At 45.4% G+C, this 21,201-nt stretch overlaps 1 protein-coding gene across 5 annotated transcripts in view; it reads right to left on the bottom strand.

The window, feature by feature from the left end:
* Positions 1-21,201, bottom strand: part of gabrg1 (gamma-aminobutyric acid type A receptor subunit gamma1) — a 137,951-nt gene that overhangs the window by 19,969 nt on the left and 96,781 nt on the right. The gene's annotated exons all lie outside the window — the stretch shown is intronic.

The following is a 21,201-nucleotide window of genomic DNA, read 5'->3' as shown; positions in this document are numbered from 1 at the left end:
GTTCCCATATACCATACAGAAAGGCTGCTTATAGGACTGTAAAAACTAAAGACACAATCTATCATTAATGGATGAGAGTCACTGCCCTAAGAGTTATGTAGTTTTAAATGGGACTCACAAACCAATGACTATTAGCTATTATGAACCTACTTTCCTTCTTTGCTGATATTGTGGATTGGAAGATAGGGATGAGATTGATAAACTTTCTAGATTGGTGGTATTCCATGAGAACTATATAGATAGCTAATAATCAATCCATAACAATTTAGAGAATGTTCTGAATAAGAAAAAAAAACCCAGCAATTTAGATAAACTACACTCTCACAAACACCAAGCCACTAAAAGGAGATAATTGAACTGTCTGTTATGAAAAATAAAACAGATTGCAGATTGATGCAGAAGTAAGCCTCTATAAGTAAAGAGCATTTGAAAATGTTGGCTACCAGCCTCTTACAATGGTCACTTATCTTCCCAGGGAAGGAAATGCATCACCAAAAGTTTTTGTAGTTTAATCACACACATATATATTCATTAGGCTTGATCGATCCACGAAAAATTTGATTATAAACTCGTTTCAAAACTAGAGGGGGTCAGCGTTTCGTTTTTGAAGGTATTTCCGAATTTTGCCCCCCAAAAATTTCGAAATTAACGAAAATTAGTTATCTTCAAAATTAATTCGTTAATGGCGGACGCGCATGCGCGGTCACCCAAAAACAGCCCCAGGGGGGGGGGTTCGGGGGCTCTCCTGCTCTCATTTTTTCAGCTATACTGATCAAATTTGGTACAGTGGGAGAACACAATCCACCCTGCTTGTTCGCTAAATTGCAGAGCGTTTGCCCTTTCTTAAGATTTATTGCATAATTTTATATTTCATATAGAAAAACTTTACCAATTGCAAAAAATCTGTTCCTGCTTTTGAATTGTTATTTCCTGTTCATTCAATAGGGGTTCCATCACTGTGAAAGTTCTTGCTTCTACTAATGTGTATCATTGTTTCAGTGCCCGTAAATCTGTCAAAATTTTAGGGCATTGGGGGACATTGGCCAAGAGACACATTTTGCTGCCTGCCACTATGCGCAATGACTTTCCCCAGGCATCAATATTGGAGGCCATTATACCCCAGTGGTCAAGCCCCTGCCCCTCCCCCTCCCAAGAAATGTAAGATTTCTGCGACGTTGGTTTGATTTATTGCCTGATGGCAAAATGGGTAAAGAACGACAGCCGCGAGACAAGAGAGATGCGGCGCATTGTGGGAAACACGACCACGTAGGCCGACAGGCAGCTAAAACCAAAGAAAAGAAAAGAAAGAAAAAGCCACAGGTGGCAAGGCCCATATGTTAAAATGGGCCGGCCACAGTTGGCCGGCACGCTTCCCAGAGAGGGAATAAATTGTGGCCCACACTTTAAAATACTCGGCCGGCCACCGTTGGCCGGCACGCTTCCCAGAGAGGGAAAAAGAGTGGCCCACACTTTAAAATACTGCCCAGGGGGGCCGGCCACCGTTGGCCGGCACGCTTCACAGAGAGGGAATAAATTGTGGCCCACACTTTAAAATACTGCCCAGGGGGGCCGGCCACCGTTGGCCGGCACGCTTCCCAGAGAGGGAAAAAGAGTGGCCCACACTTTAAAATACTGCCCAGGGGGGCCGGCCACCGTTGGCCGGCACGCTTCCCAGAGAGGGAAAAAGAGTGGCCCGCAAAAAAGGAGGCTTCTGTGCAAAATCGCATAAAGGGGTGCCGAAAGACAGCCGCGAGAGAAGAGGGATGCGGCGCATCGTGGGAAACACGACCACGTAGGCCGACAGGCAGCTAAAACAAAAGAAAAGAAAGATACAGCCACAGGCGGCAAGGGTCACACTTTAAAATACTAGGCCGGCCACCGTTGGCCGGCACGCTTCCCAGAGAGGGAATAAGAGTGGCCCACACTTTAAAATACTAGGCCGGCCACCGTTGGCCGGCACGCTTCCCAGAGAGGGAAAAAGAGTGGCCCACACTTTAAAATACTGCCCAGGGGGGCCGGCCACCGTTGGCCGGCACGCTTCACAGAGAGGGAATAAATTGTGGCCCACACTTTAAAATACTGCCCAGGGGGGCCGGCCACCGTTGGCCGGCATGCTTCCCAGAGAGAGAATAAATTGTGGCCCACACTTTAAAATACTAGGCCGGCCACCGTTGGCCGGCACGCTTCCCAGAGAGGGAAAAAGAGTGGCCCACACTTTAAAATACTGCCCAGGGGGGCCGGCCACCGTTGGCCGGCACGCTTCACAGAGAGGGAATAAATTGTGGCCCACACTTTAAAATACTGCCCAGGGGGGCCGGCCACCGTTGGCCGGCATGCTTCCCAGAGAGAGAATAAATTGTGGCCCACACTTTAAAATACTAGGCCGGCCACCGTTGGCCGGCACGCTTCCCAGAGAGGGAATAAGAGTGGCCCGCAAAAAAGGAGGCTTCTGTGCAAAATCGCATAAAGGGGTGCCGAAAGACAGCCGCGAGAGAAGAGGGATGCGGCGCATCGTGGGAAACACGACCACGAAGGCCGTGAGGCAGCAAAAACAAAAGAAAAGAAAAGAAAGATAAAGCCACAGGCAAAAAGGCCCACATATTGAAATACTAGGCCGGCCACCGTTGGCCGGCACGCTTCCCCGACAGGAAGAAAAAGTGGCCGCCCCAAAGGAGGCTTCTGTGCAAAATCGCATAAAGGGGTGCCGAAAGACAGCCGCGAGAGAAGAGGGATGCGGCGCATCGTGGGAAACACGACCACGAAGGCCGTGAGGCAGCAAAAACAAAAGAAAAGAAAAGAAAGATAAAGCCACAGGCAAAAAGGCCCACATATTGAAATACTAGGCCGGCCACCGTTGGCCGGCACGCTTCCCCGACAGGAAGAAAAAGTGGCCGCCCCAAAGGAGGCTTCTGTGCCAAATCGCACAAAGGGGTAAAGAACGACAGCCGAGAGAGAAGAGGGATGCGGTGCATCGTGGGAAACACGACCACGAAGGCCGTGAGGCAGCAAAAACAAAAGAAAAGAAAGATGAAGCCACAGCCGGCAAGGCCCACACTTTGAAATACTAGGCCGGCCACAGTTGGCCGGCACGCTTCCCAGACAGGAAGAAAGAGTGGCCGCCCCAAAGGAGGCTTCTGTGCCAAATCACACAAAGGGGTAAAGAACGACAGCCGAGAGAGAAGAGGGATGCGGTGCAACGAGGGAAACACGACCACGTAGGCCGACAGGCAGCAAAAAAAAAAGAAAAGAAAAGAAAGAAAAAGCCACAGCCGGCAAGGCCCACACTTTGAAATACTAGGCCGGCCACAGTTGGCCGGCACGCATCCCAGAAACAGAGAGAGTAGAAAAAAAACCAGGAAATGTGGGCCCAAGCCCCTCAGACCCGGAGGGCCGGCCACCGTTGGCCGGCCCAATGCCCACACCCCACAACCCACGGGGAAGGGCATGCATTCTTCACGTCTGCTTTCGAAATGTGGGCACAAGCCCCTCAGACCCGGGGGGCTGGCCACCGTTGGCCGGCCCCACGCCCACACCCCACAACCCACGGGGAAGGGCATGCATTCTTCCCGTCTGCTTTCGAAATGTGGGCACAAGCCCATCAGACCAGGGGTGCCGGCCACCGTTGGCCGGCCCCACACACACACCACAGAACCCACATGGGGAAGGGCATGCTTTCGTTACGTATGCTTTTGAAATGTGGGCCCAATCCCCTTGGACCAGGGGGGCCAGCCACCGTTGGCCGGCCCCACGCCCACTCCCCACAACCCATGACACAAAGACACACTCCATGACAGCCAACCGTCTAGCCTCTGGAAAAAACTACCCATTTATGTAGTCAACGATTCCATTATATCGTGATATTTTGCAGCCAAATTCATAAATTAAGCAATAACAACATAACATTACTGCATATTGAACGACTTCTTCTGTCACATTGGTTGTATAACATGACTTTTTGGTGCTTTATTAGGAAAATCATAATGAAGTGTAATACGCTTCACTTCTACCAGTCCAATCCAAGATATGTCCTTATTGAAGCTTAGGTAGGCCCGTTCAGCTTTGATCAGTGAGACTCTTCTGTATTCAAGGAAATGTTGGGTCAATGAGACATAAAATATAACTGAAGTCACAGTCAGCATACAGCATTACCAGCTTAAAAAACATTGGTGTAAAAACACGGCACGGGCCCAAGGGCTGAATAGAGCGGAGGTAGTTTGACAGTTAAAAAACAATGCAGTGCGAAATACTATTGGCCTGGCTACCAATTCAAGGCAACGAACGACCACACAGACCTCTAAGGCTTTTTTGAAGAGGAAGGTTTTAAGGCTCTGATGTTGGGTTCATGTTTCCATGGAGTTGCACTTAAGGGAAGACTTGTGTGTATTTCTGGTGTGTTATTACAGTTCTCCAGCAGATGAGCTGGATAGAGGGAAATGACTTCTGTTGGTATACAGTTAAAGTAAAGGAAGTACAATAATGAAAGATATTGTGTGAAATGGAGTAGTAATGAATCCAAAGTAGAAACAAAGCACAAATGTTGATTCAAAAGGGAACATGAAGACATAAGTAAATGTTTTTAATAGCAAAACAGAGTTTCTGAGTGGATTGATTCTCTACTTATGACTCTGCGGAAGATTTTCATCTAATACTGTCGACTACACCCGCTCAAGGCAATGGTACAGTGAAAGAAAACAATTTTGAGAAGTGGTAAAGGCCAAGGTGTCCCATTTTTTAAAGTGATTCCACCATCTTCAATCATTATGCCCACAGGCCAGCAAAAAACAATTCCCACGAGACGGAACCTGCGCCCACACCTCGAAAGCAGCCGCAAAGGCACACGCCCTGACGGGCAAACGCCAACGTCCGCGTGCGCGGCCAGAGGGCAAGGGGACCCAAAGGCGGCCGTTCTGCGGCCACAGCGTTGAGTACACTGCCTTTATAGGTGAATGGGACAATGTCCCACTGTCTTTGTTCATTCCACCCTCTTCTATTGTTATACCAACAGGCCAGCAAAAAAACAGTTCCCACGAGACGGAAACAAGGCCAACACCTCGAAAGCAGCCGCAAAGGCACACGCCCTGACGGGCAAACGCCACCGTCCGCGAGCGCGGCAAGAGGGCAAGAACAACCAAAGGCGGCCGTTCCGCAGCAACAGCGTCAATCACAGCCTTTCAGGGTGATGGGACACAAGGTTTGCATTTGGAGTAATTTGGGCAAAATCGAAGGTGTTCCACTGTCTTTGATGATTCGACCCTCTGAGTTATACCAACAAGCCAGCAAGAAGCGGTTCGCACTCGACGTAACCTGCGCCCACGCCTCGAAAGCAGCCACAAAGAAACACGCCCTGACGGGCAAACGCCGCCGTCCGCGTGCGCGGCCAGAGGGAAAGGGGAACCAAAGGGGGGCGTCCCGCGGCCACTGCGTCGACCACGCCCGCTCAAGCCGATTGGACAGTGAAAGATGAAACTTTAGATAAGTGCTGGCCAAAGTCGAGGTGTTGTATTAATCCCTGTGGCAAAACACATCCTCAAAGGTTCAGATGGACAGATATCTCAGAAAAGTATGAGTCTGGCGTATTCCTTCACCTTAAATGATTATCCGAAGTATCCTCATCAAATATAACAGTGCTCTTTCTGTACAGGAACTCTTAGGATCTGGAGAAGACCAAACATTCCTGGCTCATGATGGAAATAATTTTTGACCAAAAAAAATAATAATAGTGAATTGAATGAAATCCGTACTGAACCCAAAGAGGAAGCATATCCTTCCTAGGATTTTATGGACTAATTTCCCCCAGAAAATCCTTCTACCTCTAGAGCGTCAGTATTACAGGAGAGAAAAAGTTTTGTGACTTCAGACTACAGAGATGGGCCAAAAGTAACTTTATTAAGTTCAACAGGGACAAATGAAAGCAACTTCACTTCGGTAAAGATAATGGAAATCCAAGCGACATTTTTTGGGACGCCTAGCTTGACAGCAGTGTGTGAGAAAACCATCTGTGAGTCCTCGTGGACAACAACATAACAATGCGCCTACTATGGTTTGCGGCAGAGCAAATATCCAATGGGCTTTAGGCCTGCATCAACAGGGGAATAGCGTCTAGATCCAAGGCAGTCCTGTTCCCCCTCTACTCTGCCGTGGTCACACCACACCTGGAATAATGTGTCCAACTTTGGGCACCGCAGAAAAATTGAGATGCGGGCAAGCTTGAAAGTGTCTAGAGGAGTGCGACTAAAATGAATAAGGGTCTGGAGAACAAGCAGTATGAGGAGAGGCTTTATTAGCTGGCCATCATTGTTTAGCATGCAGAAGAGAAGGCTGAGAGGAGACATGTTAGCAATGTACAAATATGTGAGGGGAAGTCATAGGGAGGAGGGAGCAAGCTTATTTTCTGCTGCCCTGAAGACAACGGGACGGAGCAGTGGCTTCCAACAACAGGAATGGAGATTCCACCTGAACATCAGGAAGAACTTCCTGTCTGTGATGGCTGTTCGGGAGTGGAACTGTTTCCCCCGGACTGTGTTGGGGGCTCCTTCTTTTGAAGCTTTTAAGCATAGGCTCGATGGCCATCTGTCGGGGATGCTTAGAATGAAACTTCCTGCATTTTTGTTGGGGGAGAACTCGATGGCCCATGAGTTCTATTCCAACTCTACTTATCTATGTTTCCATGATTCAATGATTCGGGAAACGGCCCCTTGTGATTGATGAACCCAAAAACAACAGTGGGCAACGGTGAGTGATGATAAAGACGAGAAAGGAAGGGAAAAGAGAGAGGAAAGCATTGTAGGTTAGAGGAGAGAGTTGTTGGACAGAGTCCAAAGGGGCAACCCCCCCCCTGGCCATCCACAAAATTAGCCAAAGTTACTCTGAAGCATAGCTGATTAAAGGAGAACTATTGCTCTATGAGCCGTCGGTGTCAAAATCCAAATCTGGAAAATTCAACACGGGAAGGTTGGCCTTCAGGAAAACCAGTTTCTCAACTGTTTGCGGGTCCAGCAAGCTGCGGTGGGGCGTGACTACATCTCCCGCTAGGCTGAAGACCCTTTCGCTCTGCACGCTCGTGGGAGGACAGCTGAGGAACTGGCGGGCTACGTGTGACAGATCCGGCCACATGTGTTCGCGTGAAGCCCAATAGGCCAATGGATCACAAGATATTATCTCAGGAGGCTCCTCAAAGTACCTGTTGACCGAGCATTCGGCCGAGTCTACCTTTTGAGCAGAAGCCAGCAAAGAGGATTCTTCAGAGCAGGCTAGTATGGCCACCGTCTCTGCAAAAAAAACGTTTCCTGGTCGCTGCTGGAGATCCGTATCCCTACGGCAAACCCCTACCGGCTCCCCGGGACTTTCAGTCTCGCCACTAGCGCTAGTGCTGGGGGTGACAGGCATTTCCGGAAAAGGGGCCGCTGTGCCCGTTTCCTCCACCCTGGCAGCAAAGACCTCCCTTACAAGGTTAACTAGTTGGGCCTTCCACACGGTAAAGTCTTTTGGGCAGACGTTGTACTTTAGCCGGGGATCACACAAGGCCGCCAGCATATGGACCTTGCTGGAAAGAAGTGGCTCAAGGCGTTTCCGTACAGCAAAGGACAACCTCCTCACCACCTCCTGAGCCGGCGGTGTCAGCGGTCCAGCCAGGGAGTCCAGTGTTCGACCGGCCCCAAGCCTTTCTATGTGCCTCCTTAGCCTCAAGACCATGGGCACTGCCTGGCTAAGAAGGGCTTTTGAGTCCGAAAGGGTCTCTGTGGCATGTTTGAATGGCTTTAGTATGTCTACTAGCTGGGAGATGGTGTCCCACTCTTGCTTATTTGGAACAAGTTTGCTAACATGCGCAACCAATGTGAGGGAGATGCCGTGTACCGCGTTCTGCTGCTCGACCATGCGTTCAAGCATTTTAAAGGTTGAATTCCACCGAGTTGAGACGTCCTGGAGCAGCTTGTGCTGCGGGAGGCCTTCAAGGCTCTGCCTCTCTCTCAGCTGCCGGGCTGCCTTGATGCTCCTGTGGAAGTAGCCCGCGATCTTTCTACAGCGCTCGATCAGCAGGGAGATGTTTGCGTTGCTGGCTGGCTGCTCTTCCGGGCTCTTTAAACCTTCCTTGACGGTATTGTGAAGCATGTGGGCCATGCAGGACACATTCTGAAACCCGGCACTTTCAACCGCTTTGATCATATTTTTCCCAGCGTCAGTCACCATAAAGCCCCTCCTCATTTCTTCCGGCCTATACTGCATCCACTCCCCCATAATGTTTTCCAGATAGCTGCAGATGGTCTCTGCCTTGTGATCACGATCAACTACCTCCAACGCGAGGAGTGCCCAATGATGGGATGTATCCATACTGCCTTCCTTCTCCCACCAATGTGCCGTGAGAGAGAGGTAGGAATGGCCTCCTCCCAAGCTTGACCAAATGTCAGAGGTAAAATGGATGTGTCCTCCCATGGCGCTACGCAACATCTGGGTAATGCGTTCCTTACAGCCCTCGTACAAGCCGGGAATAACTTTTCTGGAAAAGGTGTGACGGGAGGGGATTTTGTATCGGGGGCACAGTCGTTTCATAAGGCGTACGAAGCCTTCTTGTTCAACCAGGCGGAAGGGATGGTGATCAAGGGCAATCATCTCTCCCACACTTTGGGTTATCTGCTGGGGTGTGAGTAGTGTTTCCCCCGTTTTCTTCCTGGGTAATGGAATGGCCCAATCCTCCAAGGTGGACTGTGTCTGCCTTCCACCATCTTCACCAGGAGAACTTTGTGTGCTAATGCTGCCACTGGAAGGGCTTGCAGTTCCCCCTCCTACCGATATGGAGGGATGGTGTCGCTTCAAGTGAGAACTCAACCCCGAGGTCGCAAGATGTCTCAGGTCTCTGCCTCTGCTGATATTTGCCCCACAGTGCCTACAAACAGCCAAAGTAGCACACTGAGAGTGGACATGGAAATGTTCCCAAATATAAGACCTAGGCCTCCCCACAGCCACTGTGGCGACGCCCACTGAGATAGGAGTCGTGGGCACCCTTTCGTCAGCTTGAGAAAGTTTTTGTTTGGATGGTACAACCTCCTCTACCTCCTCCTCACTTTCAGTAGCGGGTGGAGGGGTGGGGTTATCTATATCCTCACTATCCACCACCTGTAGTTCCAGGACGGCTACACCTGTATGTTCCATTGATCGTCCTGTGGTCTCAGCTCTATAAGACAACTGGCTCGGTGTGGAGGGCTGTGAACTTTCTGCATGCGAACAGCCGGCTTCTTCATCAAGCCCACCCACTCCCATAGTTCGGCGTTCCAGACGGATGGGACCCACCCTAACTTTTTTGGCCCCCCACAGTGTCCTGGCTGTGCCTTTACCACTATCAGGACTTGCTCCCCCAGACCCGCGTACAGCTGAATGTTTCATGACAGCAGGAGTGTTTTCAGGAGACAGATGGGGGATGGAAAGGTGTTGTGTAAGTGGTGGAAAATATTTCTTGTTTCTTGATTGGCAACGTGTTCTGTTTAGGGTATATTAACTGCCGCAAAACCGTCTATTTATTTTTTAGTTATTTTTATTTTTTTACAAGGGGATACCTGCACTTTCCATTTCTACAAAGGAGTATGGGAGGTGCAATCCTTTGGCCAAAGTTGGCTTTTGATTCAGAGGCAGCGTCCCTGGCACGGACAAACAGGCCTGTTTGAGCAGGCAAAGGGCAAAACTGGGTCCCTTTTTTCCCAAAAAGGAGGTTTAGTTCTACAAAGGACAATGGGAGGTGCAATCCTTTGGCCAAAGTTGGCTTTTGATTCACAGGCAGCGTCCCTGGCACGGACAAACAGGCCTGTTTGAGCAGGCAAAGGGCAAAACTGGGTCCCTTTTTTCCCAAAAAGGAGGTTTAGTTCTACAAAGGACAATGGGAGGTGCAATCCTTTGGCCAAAGTTGGCTTTTGATTCACAGGCAGCGTCCCTGGCACGGACAAACAAGCCTGTTTGAGCAGGCAAAGGGCAAAACTGGGTCCCTTTTTTCCCAAAAAGGAGGTTTAGTTCAACAAAGGACAATGGGAGGTGCAATCCTTTGGCCAAAGTTGGCTTTTGATTCACAGGCAGCGTCCCTGGCACGGACAAACAGGCCTGTTTGAGCAGGCAAAGGGCAAAACTGGGTCCCTTTTTTCCCAAAAAGGAGGTTTAGTTCAACAAAGGACAATGGGAGGTGCAATCCTTTGGCCAAAGTTGGCTTTTGATTCACAGGCAGCGACCCTGGCATGGACAAACAGGCCTGTTTGAGCAGGCAAAGGGCAAAACTGGGTCCCTTGTTTCCCAAAAAGGAGGTTTAGTTCAACAAAGGACAATGGGAGGTGCAATCCTTTGGCCAAAGTTGGCTTTTGATTCACAGGCAGCGTCCCTGGCACGGACAAACAGCCCTGTTTGAGCAGGCAAAGGGCAAAACTGGGTCCCTTGTTTCCCAAAAAGGAGGTTTAGTTCAACAAAGGACAATGGGAGGTGCAATCCTTTGGCCAAAGTTGGCTTTTGATTCACAGGCAGCGTCCCTGGCACGGACAAACAGGCCTGTTTGAGCAGGCAAAGGGCAAAACTGGGTCCCTTTTTTCCCAAAAAGGAGGTTTAGTTCTACAAAGGACAATGGGAGGTGCAATCCTTTGGCCAAAGTTGGCTTTTGATTCACAGGCAGCGTCCCTGGCATGGACAAACAGGCCTGTTTGAGCAGGCAAAGGGCAAAACTGGTCCCTTGTTTCCCAAAAAGGAGGTTTAGTTCTACAAAGGACAATGGGAGGTGCAATCCTTTGGCCAAAGTTGGCTTTTGATTCACAGAAAGCGACCCTGGCATGGACAAACAGGCCTGTTTGAGCAGGCAAAGGGCAAAACTGGGTCCCTTTTTTCCCAAAAAGGAGGTTTAGTTCTACAAAGGACAATGGGAGGTGCAATCCTTTGGCCAAACTTGGCTTTTGATTCAGAGGCAGCGTCCCTGGCACGGACAAACAGGCCTGTTTGAGCAGGCAAAGGGCAAAACTGGGTCCCTTGTTTCCCAAAAAGGAGGTTTAGTTCTACAAAGGACAATGGGAGATGCAATCCTTTGGCCAAAGTTGGCTTTTGATTCACAGGCAGCGTCCCTGGCACGGACAAACAAGCCTGTTTGAGCAGGCAAAGGGCAAAACTGGGTCCCTTTTTTCCCAAAAAGGAGGTTTAGTTCAACAAAGGACAATGGGAGGTGCAATCCTTTGGCCAAAGTTGGCTTTTGATTCACAGGCAGCGTCCCTGGCACGGACAAACAGGCCTGTTTGAGCAGGCAAAGGGCAAAACTGGGTCCCTTTTTTCCCAAAAAGGAGGTTTAGTTCAACAAAGGACAATGGGAGGTGCAATCCTTTGGCCAAAGTTGGCTTTTGATTCACAGGCAGCGACCCTGGCATGGACAAACAGGCCTGTTTGAGCAGGCAAAGGGCAAAACTGGGTCCCTTGTTTCCCAAAAAGGAGGTTTAGTTCAACAAAGGACAATGGGAGGTGCAATCCTTTGGCCAAAGTTGGCTTTTGATTCACAGGCAGCGTCCCTGGCACGGACAAACAGCCCTGTTTGAGCAGGCAAAGGGCAAAACTGGGTCCCTTGTTTCCCAAAAAGGAGGTTTAGTTCAACAAAGGACAATGGGAGGTGCAATCCTTTGGCCAAAGTTGGCTTTTGATTCACAGGCAGCGTCCCTGGCACGGACAAACAGGCCTGTTTGAGCAGGCAAAGGGCAAAACTGGGTCCCTTTTTTCCCAAAAAGGAGGTTTAGTTCTACAAAGGACAATGGGAGGTGCAATCCTTTGGCCAAAGTTGGCTTTTGATTCACAGGCAGCGTCCCTGGCATGGACAAACAGGCCTGTTTGAGCAGGCAAAGGGCAAAACTGGTCCCTTGTTTCCCAAAAAGGAGGTTTAGTTCTACAAAGGACAATGGGAGGTGCAATCCTTTGGCCAAAGTTGGCTTTTGATTCACAGAAAGCGACCCTGGCATGGACAAACAGGCCTGTTTGAGCAGGCAAAGGGCAAAACTGGGTCCCTTTTTTCCCAAAAAGGAGGTTTAGTTCTACAAAGGACAATGGGAGGTGCAATCCTTTGGCCAAACTTGGCTTTTTATTCACAGAAAGCGACCCTGGCACGGACAAACAGCCCTGTTTGAGTAGGCAAAGGGCAAAACTGGGTCCCTTTTTTCCCAAAAAGGAGGTTTAGTTCTACAAAGGACAATGGGAGGTGCAATCCTTTGGCCAAAGTTGGCTTTTTATTCACAGAAAGCGTCCCTGGCACGGACAAACAGCCCTGCATGAGGCAAGGGCCAAATCACCAGGCTCCCTTGTTTCCAAAAACCCTTTAGCGTTTAAAAAAGAAAGAAGAAAGCCCACCACAACAGAAAAAATGGCGCAGCAGAAAAATTGCTGGCCGGGTGGGAAAATGGAAAACGCCAATCTCGTGAGGAAAAAAACACCCACAGGCCTTTTGCAAAAAATTAAAAAAGCAACACCCAACAGTTTCCAAACCCACACCTCCCAAACTCACTCACCCACCCAACCTTTTCTCCAGGTCTTCTGTAGCCTAGTAGCTCTAGCTCAGACACAGCCAAGGAGGCTGTGACGCAGCAATCTTGCCTGCCTGCCTGCCTGCCTGCCTGCCCCCAGAATCTCCCTTCCACCCTCTTCCGATTCCCAGTGCGAATGAGCCACGAGGCTCCCAGTGCTCGCTCTTTTCATTCAGGACGTCCTACCACCCCCTCCCCCTGGTTAAACGTGCACTCTGATTGGCCACAAGGTGCAAACAACACGCTAGGTTGCCCCAGTGCACTTAAACAAGTTTGGGTGATTTGCAAAAGCTTTTTTTAAAAACAAAAAAAACGACGACATAACTAAAAACGGCCAATCGCGGTTCGAAACCGCGATATCCAGACGTGTGGACAACCAATGCCGTATATTGCTTCAAAACAAACGAAAATAACGAATTAATAACGGGTAACGGGGAAAACGAATTATTTGAGCAAGCCTAATATTCATACTTACAAACTGCATCTTTAGTGTTAACAGAAGTGCACTATATCTCACTCTGACATGAAAGACCACAACAAGGCAATATATATCCCTACTCAGTCTGCTCCATACTATCTGCCAGTCCTGATCATCAATGTAAGTCTGTCTTTTGTACTTGGAAGTGTGTAAATTAGTTGATAATTTTAAGATCATGTTTCTTACATTTCTTTTGGTTCATTCTGACAGTAGACTGACAGCCCTTGAAATTATGCTTTGAAGGAGAGCATTGCTTTTTTGTAAAGTAGCAGATAGGCCCCACACATCCTTCTAGAGAAATGATGTGAAAGCAGTGGACCTAAGCCTTCTGGAATGTTTTATCTGCATCGTTCCCAAGGCCTACAGTGTATTTTTAAAATAAACTGGGAGAAAAAAAATGCATCACCAGTAAAGAGAACGGTTGTTTGCATAACATTTCTGGATGTTATTTGCACATGCGCGTGCGCGCGCACACACACACACACACACACACACATACATATATCATTGTAAGTTTCACTTCTGCAGGCAAGAACAAATAATTTTATCATTTTTCATCTCAAGGTGAAAACATCTTTGAAAACCACACTTTTCAAAGATTATTTGCTGTCCAGTACTTCTGCACAAAACATAGCCCTTTTTTAGTTTTGTAGAAGGAACAACACAAAATAATAATAACAACAACAACAACAACAACAACAACAACAACAACAACCCTGTGATCCCGGCCATGAAAGCCTTCGACAACACATAATAATACTTTATTTATAACCCATCCTATCACCCTGAGGGGACTCAGGTCGGTTTCCAATAAAGTGATAACGTGGCAAACATTCAATTTTGATAGCTTATATTTTGCCCAATTGAGTTGCAAACATCTGACTTAAAAATGACTCCTAGTTAAGAATGAGGCTGAGATAACAGGAAGTGAAAGAAATCAACTTCTCTGAAGGAAAATCCACTCCTGAAAAAGTTATCATGGGGATAGGGGTCTCCACTAATGTTTTATTCCCAACCCTTGTTTCCACAACAAACTGTTTTTTTAAAAAAAAAATGCAATTATCACAGGGACAGAAAGTGAGGTGAAATCTTCTGAATAGGGACACAAACAGCAAAACAGACATCACAGAGATGTTAACCCTTCCCAATGCTACCCAGGGCTATGGTCCTTTCCCAATACAGACAGTCCCTAAGTAATGAACAGGAGGGGGTTTGGAGGTTCGTTCTTAAGTTGAATTTGTATGTAAATCATAATAGGTATATTTTTACACTTAAAATGTATCAGTTCTCACAAATATACAAATTCAACAAACCTCCTGAAGAACTAACCTCCAGAACCCCTCTTTTTCATAGTTCGGGGACTGTCTATATTGGGAAATGACTATAACCCTGGGGCTTCCTTTTAACCAAAAAGAAATGTCAGGTATGGTAGAAACAGTAGGGGTCTTTGATGAAACAGAGCTCTTATATTCTTAAATATTATGTTCATTCCCATTTTGAGACATTTGGGGGCTGTGTTATCAATATGTTGCCTTTGCACCTATTTTTTCTTTGCCTCTGAGAAATTTTAGCACTTTGTTCAACTGAAAAAGCCAGGAATGAGCTGAAATGTCTCAAAAGACTTTTTTTCTGATAATGTTTGATACTTTTTCTTTTCAGCCTGCAGTATCTGCCAACTGGGAATAACACTTCCTCTCTCTGATTAAGTGACCTCTGTATATGTGACACTGTGGTGTGTTTTTTTTTTTAAAAAAAATAAAGCTTCCGAAAGACTCTGTGTTGTCTGTACCATGAATCATATTTCTCAGTACATTTGGCTGCACATGTAGTATTATTTCTATGGTACTGATGGCCTGATAAAAGAGAAGCAACCTTTTATAAGTTATAAAAGTTAAACACATTCACATGTTACTCATGATAGGGGATTAGATGAGCATCTTGGTTTGACACCACAGAAATCGTAATAATTTTAAGAAACATTTCCTAAGACCATCTTTCATGTGTAAGCTGGTACCTAATAAGCCATCATTGTGGAATTCTCAGTTATTTTGGACTACAAGTCTCATACTTTTATTATATTAGTCATGGTTCTTGGAGCTTCTGGAAGCAGAAGTCCAAAGCGTATCTGCCCTATGGTTCCTCAGCCTCACAATAAGCAATGCAAAAGCCACTGAAATGCCATCCTACTTTATGAGTCAAGGTGCTCTCTATCTATACATGAGAGCACACATGTATATACTTGCATAGGTTATAATACTCAAATCATGCCCACTAGCTTCTTGCAAGCAAGTTCAAATATGCCAAATCAATACTGATGTAACTAAGAGACAATTGCCATCATTAGCTTCTCTCTTCTTTGTACAAATATACACAGAAAGCTCAGAAAACTACTTGTAATATTACCTTTATCCTTTATGTTGTTTTTGCAATGAGGGCTCATTACATAGCCTCAAAAATAACTGGGAACTGGCACTATGTTATCAATAAGCAGTTACAGGCAGTCCCCAAGTTATAAACATGTGAGTCCTATGATGTCATTACACACAATTAAATAAGTGTTTCTATACACTTAAGAAACTGCCACTGATGGTGCTCTTAACACAATGCAAGTTTCAAATATGGGGCAGAGGTATCTTGCTGTTTCTAAAGTGTTTTTTCCCTATGATTCCTGAGTCGATTGGCAAGTGACTTATTCCTCAATACTCGTGTACAGACTTGTAAAAATACCCAATTTAACATATGATGGGAATCTTCCCTTGCCTGTTTGTAAATAAACAATGACGTCGTGGAGGGAGGAGCTGAGATGAGCAGAATCGATTCTTTGCTGCTACCATTACCATTTTGTAATGTTGTTGTTTTAGTCTGTTTTATGATATTGTTTTATGTATCTCAGTGTGTTATTTTAACTATGTTGAATGGGCTCGTCCCCATGTAAGCTACCCTGAGTCCCTCCGGGGAGATGGAGGCGGGGTACAAAAATAAAGTTATTATGTTATTATATTATTTTGGGACTGAGGAGGTATAGCAAACAAGATATTCAAAACATTCAGGAGAAAATAGCAAGCATGCATATCCTGTGGTTTGTGTCTCTGTAACCTTAGTAAACTCCCTCTTTCAGCTCCTTCTTCTTGTGTCAGGCCATAAAAGTCCTTTTGAACTCTTGCCTGAACTGCTTTTGCCTATCAAAAGGACAGTAGAGAAAGATTTAAGAGAGCTTCATTTTCCCCCTCCCTCCCGTAGGAACACAAGAATAGCCCTTCTATATATGTTTTTGTTTTTCGGGCTCTAAGTTGAATTCCTACGAAAGAGAGAAGTTTAAAAGAAAACGGGAGAGGGACAGTGGAGAAAACAAGTCTTTACTGTGCTGGCAAATCAAACAAATAAATCTTAAAGAAAGTGAAGAGAAGGAATAAGTGTGATTGTGATGACTCATGGGCCATGTAGTCCCGTTCCTAGCACTGTTGTGACAGATGAAGAGGAAAACTTAGGTTTCCCACCGTTTCAGCCAGAATTGGAGCTTTTTCAGCCAGAATTGGAGCCCTTGCACCTGCAGGAGATTTGCCTTCCAGAAGTCTGCCAAACAAGCCTTGAGCCGAAATCTCCCCCATTTTCTCGCCGTGATTATTATAAACAACAGAAAAGCGCTCAGGAGGCTTCTCGCAGGAACGCTAGGATCGCTGCCAGGCATTCAGCTGATTAAGCCTGCTTCCCATGGGAAACTTTAGGGAGTCATGCATCTGGACGCAGAGAATGGCTTTCGGTTCTGGTTCCCCAGAGAATTGTTCTTTGGCGGGAAAACGAGACCCTATTTAGGTGTTTTGCCCATGTAGGAACCTTGCGGAGTCAATTCGTCAGCTTCGGGAGTAGGTTGTGTGTGGACTACGCTACTCCCGCGTCCAAGCCCTTTGTTCCCGTTTCCAGCCTTGCCTTGCTTCCCAGGACCTTGTCTTGCTCTACGGACCTTGCCTTGCTTCCCAGACCTCGCCACGAATTTACCACGGATCCTGTTCTTGCTCCTCGTTTCTTGTTGCCTTGAATTAAGCCTAGTGTTCCAAGAATCAAGTTTACTTCCTAGCCTTGCTTAAGTTTCATGGACTAAAGGACCTTGTCATCTCCCCTCACTTTGCTTGGCAAAGTGAGTGTTTCGGTTACTGGATTACAACTTTGGACCTTAATATTTCATATTGGATATTGTTTCTTTGGACTAATTTTGACCTTTCCTGAAAGGTCTACTTCTGGACTATTTTCTACACTTGTTTTTATTAACTTTATATACTCCTACAATAAAGATATTAGATAGATTCTGGCCTCTGTGTATGGTTATTGGTGCTCTGCAGCCTGGGTCTTGACAGTGATGGAGGTGGGAATTTCTTCCATTTAATTTCAAAATGGAGTAAGCTGAAGCTTTATGGAAAACTAACTCTCCCAAACACTTGACTTGTTCTGTGGGATGAAGTCCCTAGTTAAAAATGGGGCAGTACAACAGGATGTGAGAGAAAATCGATCCCCAGGAAGGGAAATTCACTTCTGTAAGAGTTATCACGGGGGGGAAAGGTGTCTCCACTGAAGCTTTATCGCCAATCCTTATTTCCACGACAAAAACAAAATATTCAAACTCCAATTGTCACAGGGACAGAAAGTGCTGTAATAACTTCTGAACAGGGGCACAGACAGTAAAAAAAATAACTTTAAAAATGGCTGGAGTTATACTAAAAAATGCATCTATTCTGACTTACATACAAATTTATCTTAAGAACAAATTTATAGAACCTTTACTGTCTGTAACCCAGGGACTGCCTGTACTTCCAAGGTCTGCCAGCAGACACTAGACCAACAACAGAAACGTCACTATTTTTGGTGGCCTCAAAGTTCTGGATTACAAAAAATGGACAATTTGGAAGTACAAGAGCGAGGAACAGATTTAGCAATTGTCTACTGAAAATCTCAGTCACCAGATTACATTTTCTGAACCTATGGAAACTATTTGACAATAATGCTTATTCTCCCCAACTCATATTCTACACAAATTCATTCCTTTACTGATGAAGTATTAGCATGAGAGTACGTTTTAAAGTTTAGCAGCAGGAATATCACAACTGGCTGACCTTAAGGGAGTTGAAAGAGCAAATTATCAGGCTGACAACAAAGATACCGGTTGAGAGATGCCAGCTCAGCCTCCCATGGAAATAGTGCCATATAGAGAGGGAGGGCACTAGAGACTGTTGGGGAGCCAAATAGCCTGAAGTGTTGTCAGATCCTGTTATTGCTACTTCAATCACTATCATCTAAGCATTGCTTTGTTTCCCGCAAAGTTCTCACCTTGGGCAAATCCAGTTCCCTGTACACAAATATGCAGCTGAATACTGGCTTCATGATCAACATAGAAAACTTTTAAACTGACAACAAAGCTGCATTAAACCTACAATATAAAAAAGCAGCAGTTCCACTTGGTGGGAACAGAAGGGAGGGCATTCTCTAAACTCTGCGGAAGGGCTAACTTTGGTTCTTCATCCTCATCTGTCATGTAAAAGTTGCTATTCCATCAAATGCCCCGAACTGCTTGCATCCCACTTGGTTGCTTCTAAAACTATAACTGCCACTTGACTTTTTTCCTTTCTTCTTTCCTTTCCAACTCTTTTTTTTCCTTTTGTGTCATATTTTTTTAAAGAGTGTAACTCTGGAGGCATGGGCTGTTTTGTTTTTTACTGGCATGTAAGCCACTCTGAAAGCTTTCTGGCTGAATGGGGGTAAGAGGGATTGTTTAAATAAAGATGTGTAATTCTGTAGACAAGAACTGAAGAACCATAAGCCTACGGGCCTCCCCATGAATTTCAATTTCACCATTTCTATATTTCCCTCTACTGATGCTGTTTTGAAAGTGTTTTACAGTATGCAGACAAAACAGTATTATGTACACAAGTGGGAGATACTAGCAGACTCAACGTAACTGTTAAAAAGGAGCCCCCAGTGACACAGTAGTTTAAACCCTTGTGCCTGCAGGACTGATGACTTGAAGGTTGGGTTGCTGGCCTGAAGATTGCCGGTTTGAATCCAACCCAGGGAGAGCACAGATGAGCTCCCTCTATCAGCTCCAGTTTCCCATGCAGAGACATGAGAGAAGTATCCCACAACGATGGTAAAAACATCAAAACATCCAAGTGTCCCCTGGGCAACATCCTTGCAGACAGCCAATTCTCTCACACCAGAAGTGACTTGCAGTTTCTCAAGTCACTCCTGACACAAAAAATTGTACCCGTTTCTAATATATTTAAAATAGAAAAAACCTCTAAACCTCAGCTCCTAAGGAGGTGCTGTCCCAGAGCACAGAAAACTACATTTTGCTTTCTCATTTGAGCACCTTTAAGTCATTTCCAACTGATAGTGATCTGAAATAGCATTTTCTTTGCAAGATTTGTTAAGAGGGAGTTTGCCTTTCCCTTCCTTTGAGGCTGGGAGATTGTGACCTGCCCAAGATCACCCAATGAGTTTTTATGGCGAAGAGGGGATTTGAACCCTGGTGTCCACATCATAGTCCAGTGTGCAAACCACTACACCATGTACAGTTCCCAAAAGTCCCACCCCACAAGATTAATGACCAAGGCTGGTGGCTGTCTAGGAGAATCTGAGAATTGTCATCCATAAAAGGAGAATAAATTTTCTAAGTGTTGCTTAGTCTTTGAGGGAAAAGTCAGCACTATCTGCTCACAGCTGGGAATGTAGAAGGTGTGGGGAGGATTCTTCATCTGTCATATGGTGTATAATTGAATATCTAGAATCCAAAATATCACCATCCTCACACATTATCTTTGAAGTCCAGCTTGCGATTTTTGTCTTCCTGCCCCTTCGTTTTCTCTACTAATTGTGTGAGCCTTGCAATGAGATTTGTTGGAAAGATGAAAGCAGTAACATAAGCAAGACACACTGCCACTTCTCTCCGTGGTGATGCTCTTCAAAGCTTATTGTAGCTAAGGTCATGTTTACAGATGAGAGGGAATAATGTCATATAGGTGAAATAATAATATGTGGATGCATTAAATGGAAGACATAGGACATGTAATATTCCGTGTAGTAATACATTGGTCAATATAGATTATGGGTGATCACTCATGGCTGAATATGATTGCTTTCCAGAGGTAGAGTTTTCACTGTGGAACCATAAATGATTGTAAAGACCTATACTGGATCCACATGGTCTTTCACATTGAGAATATAGATTTCCAGATGGAAGGTAGTCATGACAAGAGTTTGCTTTACATGCCTTCCTCTTGGCACATTTCTCCCTTTCACCTTCTATTCGTGCCTCTTCAAAATCCAAAGCATCTTTGGTAACAACTGACCTCCAGTAACAATGCTCAAGTGCCAGGGCTTCCCTGTTCTTTGTGTTTATATTACATTTCTGTAGGTTAGCTTTAAGCCCATCTTTAATTATTTTTATTACTCATAGATATTCTGTTTTATGTTCTCAAGTTGAGAATAAAGTAGCAGGTTTAAGACAGTGATCGGACATTTGGCCCATGAGTCCAGTTCAGGAAAGTTGATGGCGGAGAATCATCATTTGAATATACAGTATCTCTTAAATAAAATGCATTGGACAGTATACAATATCTCTATTTACTGATAGTGTAAATACCAAATAAAGTACAGTTAAAAGTGTTAGACTATGGAGATTTATGTCCAATGGCGAAAGAGAAAAAAAATTCATAGAATCATAGAGTTGAAGAGACCACATGGGTTATACAGTCCAACCCCCCACCAGATTTTTAAAAAAAAACTAAGGATGGTGGTTCTGGGAAGAATTCCATGGGTTGAATAGAGTAGGTTAACCATGTTTACAATCATACATGGTTTATAAAACTAATTCACACTTTATAAATCATGTATTAACTTAAAACATGGTTAACCTGCTCTATTCAACCCCCCTCCCCCAAATTTCCAGTGTAGTTCTCAGTTTTTAAAAAGTACACAAAATATATACATTATTGAAATAATATACTATATGCCATTAAATCAAGCAAAAAGTACAAGAATACGTAAAATGAATCTATGTAGAGAAATGCACATGAGATATATCAGAAGTTTTGTGTTTTTTAAAAAAGCTATGATCCCACATAGAAATAGGGTGGGATGAGAGTCAAAGAAATTGAGTAAAACATAACTGACCTACTCTGATTTCTAATGAAAATGATTTCCAATATATTGTTATATTATTGG

The sequence above is a fragment of the Anolis carolinensis genome, chromosome 5 (assembly GCF_035594765.1).
Source record: "Anolis carolinensis isolate JA03-04 chromosome 5, rAnoCar3.1.pri, whole genome shotgun sequence".
NCBI lineage: Eukaryota > Metazoa > Chordata > Lepidosauria > Squamata > Dactyloidae > Anolis > Anolis carolinensis.
The sequence above is the reverse complement of the archived record's forward strand: the minus strand, read 5'-3'. Positions and strand labels throughout refer to the sequence as shown.